The following is an 8,890-nucleotide window of genomic DNA, read 5'->3' as shown; positions in this document are numbered from 1 at the left end:
AGAAAGAAAGAAAGAAAGAAAGAAAGAAAGAAAGAAAGAAAGAAAGAAAGAAAGAAGAAAGAAAAGCCCATTATAGTAGCACAGGCACTTGGGAGACAGAGTCAAAAAGGTCTTTGCAAATTTTAGGCCAGCCGAGGCTGCACTGCCAGACTCTGTTTCGACTACCACATCCAAAATAATTAACTTGTTAAGACAAAGTGCAGAAATAAAAAACAATAATAAAAACCTGTTACACAGCCAATTTCGTTAGGCTAAAAATATGGCCACAAAGAGGGTTGGGGATTTATCTCAGTGGCAGATTACTTGCTTAGCAATCACAAGGCCCTGAGTCCTACCCTCAGCTCCAGCAAAATTAAAAACTAAAAATATGGCCACAGCAAAAGCATCAAGAACGAGTGTTGAATCCAGGATTAAATTTCATGCCATTCAAATCTGGACATGGCCATATGACTGACTACTTTGGCCAATGGGACATTTACATTGCTTGAAGGGGTTAAAAAGGGTGACTTGGTTGGTTTGCTTGCCTAGCATGCTCAGAACCTTAGCCCTGCAGTAAGTCAGAGATGTGGAGGTAGAAGCAGGAAGATCAGGACATCCTCAGCAACCGATCGAGTTGGAGGATTGAGGCCAGACTGGGATACTTAAGTGAGACCCTCTCTGATATGGGATTCCCCTCTGTATGCTGTGACTATGTTTTATTACCATTGGTTAATAAAGAAGCTGTTTTGGCCGATAGCTTAGCAGAGTAAAGCCAGGTGGGAAATCTGAACAGAGATTATATAGAGAGAGTAGGCAGAGTCACAGAGATGCCATGTAGCTGCCAAAGAAGACAGATGCCCTGGAACCTTATGGGTAGACCACAGTCTCATGGTGATACACAGATTAATAGAAATGGATTAATTTAAAATATAAGAGTTAGTTAATAAAAAGCCTAATAAGCCAAGCAGTGTTGCAATCAGTATAGTTTCTGTGTGATTATTCTGGTATGGGCAGTTGGGAAACAAACGAACAATCTCCATTTATACCTCTCTCAAAAAAAAAAAAAAAGCGCTAGAGGCAAACAGCTGCTTCTGAACGTTGGGGTTTGTCCTTGCTGCTCCTGGAACCTGAGACCACCACGAGCTCAAGCCTGAGCTCAGCTGTTGGTGGAGGGCAGAGCCAGAGACCATTGCAAGCCTTCCAGCCCCGCTGTCTGAATTGAGGTTCCCCCTGGGCCTGTGAATGAGACTGCCCCAGGCAGCCACTTTGGACTTCCCCAGACAAGAACAACCACCTAGCCAAGCAGTTCAGTTCTGCCCAATAATGTCAAGAGAAAGAGGCGGGAGGTCATTATTTCAAGCTACACAGGTTTTGGCTGATTTGTTACATGCCAACAGTGAGAAAATAATCCTCGCAGAGATAGATTTAGCCATTTCATTGTGAGAAATTTATCTTACACTTATTTGCATAAAATGCAAAGATACACATACTTGTTCTTGTTTCAGGGAAATTCTTTTAATTCCAAACAAGAGGACTCATTTCCTTTTCCTACCTAGCAAACTACCATGCAGTGTCTTGTGGGACATCCAGTCGGTGGAATTCGCTTAGTGTGCACCAGACTCTAAGGCAGCGGTTCTCAACCTTCCTAATGCTGTGACCCTTTAATACAGTTCCTCATGTTGTAATGACCCCAGCCATAGAATTATTTTATTACTTCATAACTATAATTTTGCTACTGTTCTGAATTGGATGCAAATATCTATGCTTTCCAGTGGTTTTAGGCAACCTCTGTGGAAGGGTTGTTCAACCAGCAAGGGGTCGTGACCCACAGGTTGAGAACCAGTGTTCTTGTAGAAAGCTGGGAAAACAGACTTCTGCCCTTTCTAAAGAGGGATACGCTTCCTAGCCACGCTGCAGTAGGTTGGATGATAATGTCCCCCATAGACTCACATATTTGAATACTAGGTCCCCAGATATTGGAACTTTTAGTGAAGAATTAGGAGGTTTGTCACTGGGTGGAAGGCTTTAAACTTTCAAAAGTCCACACCACTCCCAATTAGTTCTCTGCCTCTTGCCTGTGGATCAAGATGTGAGCTCTCAGCTCCTGCTCCAGCACCGTGCCTGCCTGCTGCCATGCTCCTCATCATGACCGTCATGGATTTTAACCCTCTGAAATTGTAAACCCCAGTTAAACGCTTTCTTTTATAAGTAGCCTTGGCCATGCCATCTTACCATTGACTAGATAGAGAGGAAGCCTAAGGAGAGGGGTGGAAGCAACAGGTAGTGTCAGACACTAGAGGCATAGTCCGCAGCTCACAGCAGCTGATGTACAGGAAGTAAAAGTGATCCAAATGTGTGTGGTTAAAAGACCAGTGAGGCTGGGCAGTGGTGACACACGCCATTTGGAGACAGAGGTAGGCAGATCTCTGAGTTTGAGCCCTGCCTGCTCTACAGAATGAGTTTCAGGACAGCCAAAGCTACACAGAAAAAGCCTGTCTCAAAACACCAAAAAGAAAAAAAAAAAAAAAAAGACTGGTGAAAGTTTGTCATCACGGTGGCACACTCTGGCTGGCTGTCATCACGGTGGCACACTCTGGCTGGCTGTCATCATGGTGGCACACTTTGGCTGTCTGGAGTTCAGTGTAACAATTTTCTTTACAGCTGAGTAATATTTCTTTGCACGCATGGTTTCATTATTCACTAGTCAGTTGGTGAATATCTAGGTTGATGATATTTCCTAGCTATTGTGAGCAGAGTGGCAAGGAGCACAGATGTGCAAATATCTCCACAGCAAGTACAGAATTTTGGGGGTATCTGCCCAGGAATGGTACCTCAGGGTCACACGGCAGATCTGGCTCTAGTTTTTTGAGAATCTCCACACTGGCAACACTCGTTCCTAATCCCACCAGCAGTGTATAAGACTCCCCTGCCCCCATATCCACATTTGTTATCTGTATTTCTGATGATTGCCATTCTGACAGGGGGAGATGGACTCTTGCCTGGATTAAATGCATTAGTGATTATCTCCAAGTCACCAATAATGCATCAGTGTCACATTAAGGAAAGAAATAAAAGCATTTCCCACGAGCACCATTAAACCAAAACAAAACCCAATACAAATGCTCTAGAAACCCTAGTTAGGACAAACAAAGCTGGCTGTCACATTATTCTCTTAGACACAGGTAAACGAACACAGCAGGACAGCAGTTTTAAGTCCTAAGTGACCTCAAAGTGTATAACTCTGGCTGGGAGGTCCAGCAAAAGTTCCAGTCTCTTAGAATAGAAGATATTTTTACCATAATGTATTGCCGCAGAATCTTTCTTTGCATTTATTTATTTCTTGAAGGGATTGCATGAGTACTACATTATGTATGTGGACGACTTGCGGCAGTTAATTCTCTCCTTTTACTACGTGATTCAGGGGTTAGAACTCAAGTCACCAGGCTTGGGACCAGGAGTCTTCCATTACCCTCTAAGCTGCCTCGACAGCTCTTCAGGTGTGATCTTAATGTAGTCTTAATCAGTGTTTCCCTGGTGGCTACGGGTGTCCAAAGCTTTTGTTCAAGTGCTGACTAGGTATTTGTATCTCTTATTTTTGAGAACATTCCGTTCAGTTCCACTGTCCATTTTTCAATTGGGTAGGTTTTTCCCCTTTGGTATTTAGTTTTTTTGAGTTCTTTGTGTATTCTAGACACTAACACTCTGTTTTAAGATTCCCCCTCCAGTCCCTGTTCTGGGGCCTGCCTCTTCACTCAGTTGACCATTTTCTTTAGTCCATGAGATCCCCTTTATCAACTATTTCTCTTACCTCCTGAATGACTAGAATTTATTTACAAAGTCCTTACCTTTGCCTAGAATTCAAAGTATATTTCCTACCTTTAACCTCAGCAGTTTAGGGTACCAGGTCATAGGTTGAGGCATTCATTTAGAGTTGAGTTTTGGGCAACGTTGGAGGTAAGGTTCTAGTTTCATTTTTTTCTGCACGTTGAAATCCCAGCACCATTTGTGAAGATGCTGTCTTTTCTCTGATGTGTATTTTGATATCTTTGTCAAAGTAGCTGTAGGTGTGCGGAGCTGTGTCTGGGTCCTCTATCCTGTCCCACGGATCTAGCATCTGTGTTTGTGCATGCTGTTTGTATTACTGTGGCTCTTTAGTATATGAGATCAGGTATGGTTACTTATAGCAGTGTTCTGTATCGTGCAGGATTGCCTGGGCTATCCTGTCTTGTGTGCCTCCATACAAAATTTAAGATTTTTTTTTTCCTGGGTCTGTTAAGAAAAGTCTGATATTTTGGCTGGTACTGTATTGAATCTGGAGATTACTTTTGGTAGAATGGCCATTTTTTACTATATTAATCCTGCCAATTCATGAGCATGGGAAATCTTTCCACCTTCTGGTGTCGTCCTCATTTTCTTTCTTCAGTATCTTAGAGTTTTCGTTGCAGAGGCCTTTCATCTCCTCTGTGAGGTTTATTCCCAGGTGTTGTGTGTGTGTGTGTGTTTGTCACTGTTGTGAGTGGGATTGTTTCCTCCAATCTTCTTCAGTATATTTGGCATTGGATGGAAGAAGGCTACTAATTTTTATGTTAGTTTAGTATCCTGACAGTGTGTGGGTGGAATATGACCAAAATAATTATATGTCGTTATCAAAAAATTAATAAAATACTACTTTAAAAAGATAAATTGTATCCTGCCACTTTGCTGAAAATATTTATCAGCTTTCAAGGTTTTTGGTGGGCTCTTTGGGATCTCATATGGGTAGAATTGTAGCATCTGCAAACAAGGACCCTCTGACAGTTTTCCCTGCATGTGGCTCTTATATTTTTTTTTTTTTTTTTTTTGGGGGGGGGGCTGGGCGCTTTGGGGGGGGGGGGGGGGGGGGAGTTGGGTGTTTTTTTTTTTTTTTTTTTTTTGGTTTTTTGAGACAGGGTTTCTCTGTAGCTTTGGTGCCTATCTCGGAACTAGCTCTTGTAGACCAGGCTGGCCTCGAACTCCCAGAGATCCGCCTGCCTCTGCCTCCCGAGTACTGGGATTAAAGGTGTGCGCCACCACCACCCGGCTTTATTTTTTTTCTCTTGCCATATTGCTCTAGCTAAGAGTTCAAGCACTACACTGAGTAAGAGTAGAGAGAGTGGACATCCTTGCCTTGTATCTGATCTTAGTGGGAACACTTTAAGATTTTCTCCACTTAGCAGGATGTTGACTATAGGTTTGAAGTATGTGGTCTTTATTATGTCGAAGTATGTTCCCGACATCTCTAGCCTCTTCATGATTTTATCATGAGGGAATGTTGGATATTTTCAAACACCATTTTAAATATGAGATGATCATGTGATTTTTGAGACTCGTGGTGTGGTGGGTAACATTTATTAGAATCATTCTTGCATCTAGAATGAAGCCAACTTGGTAATGAAGAATGATCTTGGTTTTTACTTGCCAGTGTTTTACTGAGAAATCAACATTTAATTTTCTTTCTTTTTCTGTATCTTTATCTAGCTTAGGTAATACTGGCTTCAAGAAAAGAGTTTTGAAGCCCTCCTTTTTATATTTTAGAAAATCATTTAAGAAGCGTCGATGTTGGTGCTTTGAAGTTCTGGTAGAATTCTGCAGTGACTCCATCTGGTCCTGTGTCCATTTTAGTTGGAAAGCTTTTTATCCCTGCTTTGATCTCATGTCTGTTTATGGGTCTGTTTAGATAATTTCATCTTGGTATAATTGCAGTATGCTGTATGCTTCTTAGGAATTTGTCTGTTTCTGTTAGATTTTTCAATTAAATATGTCCATATAATCTTCTGAATTTCATTGGTATCTGTTGCAATATTTCTCTTCTCACTTCTAATTGCATTAACTTAGGTCTCTGGCTAAGAGCTTGTCAATCTTATTAATCTTTTCAAAGAACGGGCTCTTCCTTTCATCAATTCTCTTTGTCATTGCTGTTTCTATTTAATTAATGACAGTCCTGATTTTAATTGTCTTTTCTCATCTATTTTTTTAATATTTATTTATTCACTTATTATGTATACAATATTCTGTCTACATGTATGCCTGCAGGCCAGAAGAGGGCACCAGACCTCATTACAGATGGTTGTGAGCCACCATGTGGTTGCCAGGAATTGAACTCAGGACCTTTGGAAGAGTAGGCAATGCTCTTAACCACTAAGCCATCTCTCCAGCCACAATCTTTTCTCATCTATTGTTTTGGAGTTTGGTTTTGGCTTGTTCATGTTTCTCCAAGGCCTTCAGGTGCATCATTAAGTTTATTGATTTTTTTCTGTATATTTTGAGACTTGCTTTATGCCCTAATAGGTGATCAGTTTTAGAGAAAATTCCACAGGTTTACAAAGAGAATTTGCATTAGTTAGTACTTGAGTGGAATCTTCTGTAGATGTCTATTAGGTCCATCGGATTTATGACATTTAACTAACAATTCTCTTTGATTTTTGTTTGGATGTCCTATTGGTGAGTGTGGGGTGTTGAAGTCACCCACTATCACTGTACTGGGTTTAATCTGTGGCTTTAGATCAGTAGTACTTGTATGAATTTAAGTATGCCTGTGTTTGGGACTTAAATGTTTAATATCTTGTTGGTGGATTTTTCCTTTAGTGGATGTATTAATTAAGGTTCTTATTGCTGCGAAGAAACACCATGACCTTGGCAACCCTTATAAGGAAATAAATCATTTAATTGGGGTAGCTTGCTTACAGTTTCAGAGGTTTGGTCCACTACCATCATGGCAGGGGGTATGGCAGCATGCTCAGTGGTGGCACATCCATGCAATCCCAACACCTGGGACATGAAGGCAAGAGGACCTGGAGTTTAAGATTATCCTCAGCTACATACTGTTGCATGGGAGAGTGTCTGGGGCCAGCAAGATAGCTCAGCAGGCTAAGGTATCTGTTGCTGAGTCTGCGGAGCTGAGATCACACAATTAAAGGAGAGAAGCTAGTCCTACAAGTCGTCCTTTGTCTTCTGCATACATGCTGTGGCATAGGGGCACATGCTGTGGCATGGGGAGCATGCATGTACTCGCCTGGGTGCATGTGTGCATGCATGCACACACATAAATAAAGATAAAGATAAATGTAAAAAATGTTTTCAAATCTAGAAATACTTAGCCTAAAGCTGGCTTAGGAATAGTGTGGTGATTTGAGTACAAATTATAGACCCATAGGGAGTGGTGCTATTATAAGGTGTGGCCTTGCTGGGGTGGATGTGGCCTTGTTGGAATAAGTGTGTCACTGTGTGGGCAGGCTTTGCGGTTTCATACGCTCAAAGTCGGCCTAGTACACAGACTTCTGCTACCTGCGGATCAAGATGTAGAACTCTCAACTCCTTGTCCAGCACCATGTCTGCCTACTTCCCGCCATGCTGATGATGGACTAAGCCTCTGAATTATAAGTCAGCTCCAATTAAATGGTTTTTTTTTATCAGAGCTTTTGTGGCCATGGTGTCGCTTTACAGCAACATTACATTACAGAAGTTAATGCCAGGGACTCGGGCACTACTGTGATAAGCCTGACCATACTTTTGGTTGGAGGAATGTGGATTTGGGGACTTTGGATTAGGAAAGCAGTAGAATGGTTTAAAGTGGGCTTGATGGGCCATACTACTAGAAACATGGAACCAAACCAAGAGAAAGAAGTGTGTTGCAATCAACAAAGCTGAAAGGAGTTGGAGATCTGAAGAGCACTTGGACATCAGACATGGAGATGCAGAGTTCGGAGTTTGCCCGGCTGGTTTTCAGTCTTTTCTCTCTTTGCTCCGTTTCCACCCTTTTAGCATGGTAATGTATGTTCTGTGCCATTGTACGTTGGAAGTATGTGATCTGCTTTTTCATTTCAATTTTATGGGGAATTACAATTAAGAGACTGCAGAGAACATGAGCAGACCGGGTAGGCAGCTGTAAGATCCTAGCTCAGGTTTTAATGGCTGCAGTGTGTAACCGTGGCAAAAGGGATGCTTGGCCACACTTATCATCTCTAAGATGCAAGCCACACTTAGTTTCTAGGATTAGCTGAGAAAGGGCAGAGGTACTTCAGACCTCAACAGCTCCTAAACAGTGGTGGTTTGCGCTCTAGGACAGGACAGTGACAAAGAGAAAAGGGCAGTAGAGAAGACAGTAGAGACTTTGTGAATATGTGAGTGTACTGTTCCCCAATTTATTTTTATAGTGTTTTTTCTGTTATTTCTAGAAATATCAATGTTTTAAACCTCTTCTTATAAATTCAATAATTAGTAAAATTCTATTGTAGAAGTTAACTCTAAGTGGCTGAAAATACTGTTCATTACATACTTATCAAATGATTGAAGAATATATATTTAAATTTAGTGACTTCATTAGTCAATGCCTTGTTTTTTTTTGTTTGTTTGTTTGGTTGGTTGGTTGGTTGGTTTTTCGAGACAGAGTTTCTCTGTGGCTTTGGAGCCTGTTCTGGAACTAGCTCTGTAGACCAGGCTGGTCTTGAACTCACAGAGATCCTCCTGCCTCTGCCTCCCGAGTGCTGGGATTAAAGGCGTGCGCCACCACCGCCCGGCTAGTCAATGCCTTGTTAATTCTGCTGTAAAGAAAAAAAATAAAGAGTTGCTATGGTCATGGAGTCTCTTCACTGCAATAAAAACTCTAACAAAGACAATAACCAAACCGGGGAAATCTTTGTGAACCTCATGGGCAAGTTAAACAAACATAGCAAGATTAGCCCTAGATTGGATGTGCAGCTGAAAGACCTAGGAAAATGGCAGAATGAATGATCTGCTCCCACCATGTTTGGTTTCATTGTACTGACATCCTCAGCTGGTTTGATGAACCATGAAGAAGCAAGATAAAAACACGAGCAGGAAAACTCCTGGAGTTCCTTTTCTGGGGATGCAAAATACATGGATAAATAAAATGCCTCGGAGGAGGGAGGGAAGG

The sequence above is a fragment of the Microtus ochrogaster genome, unplaced genomic scaffold, assembly GCF_000317375.1.
Source record: "Microtus ochrogaster isolate Prairie Vole_2 unplaced genomic scaffold, MicOch1.0 UNK3, whole genome shotgun sequence".
NCBI classification, from domain to species: domain Eukaryota; kingdom Metazoa; phylum Chordata; class Mammalia; order Rodentia; family Cricetidae; genus Microtus; species Microtus ochrogaster.
Note: the sequence above shows the minus strand (reverse complement) of the source record.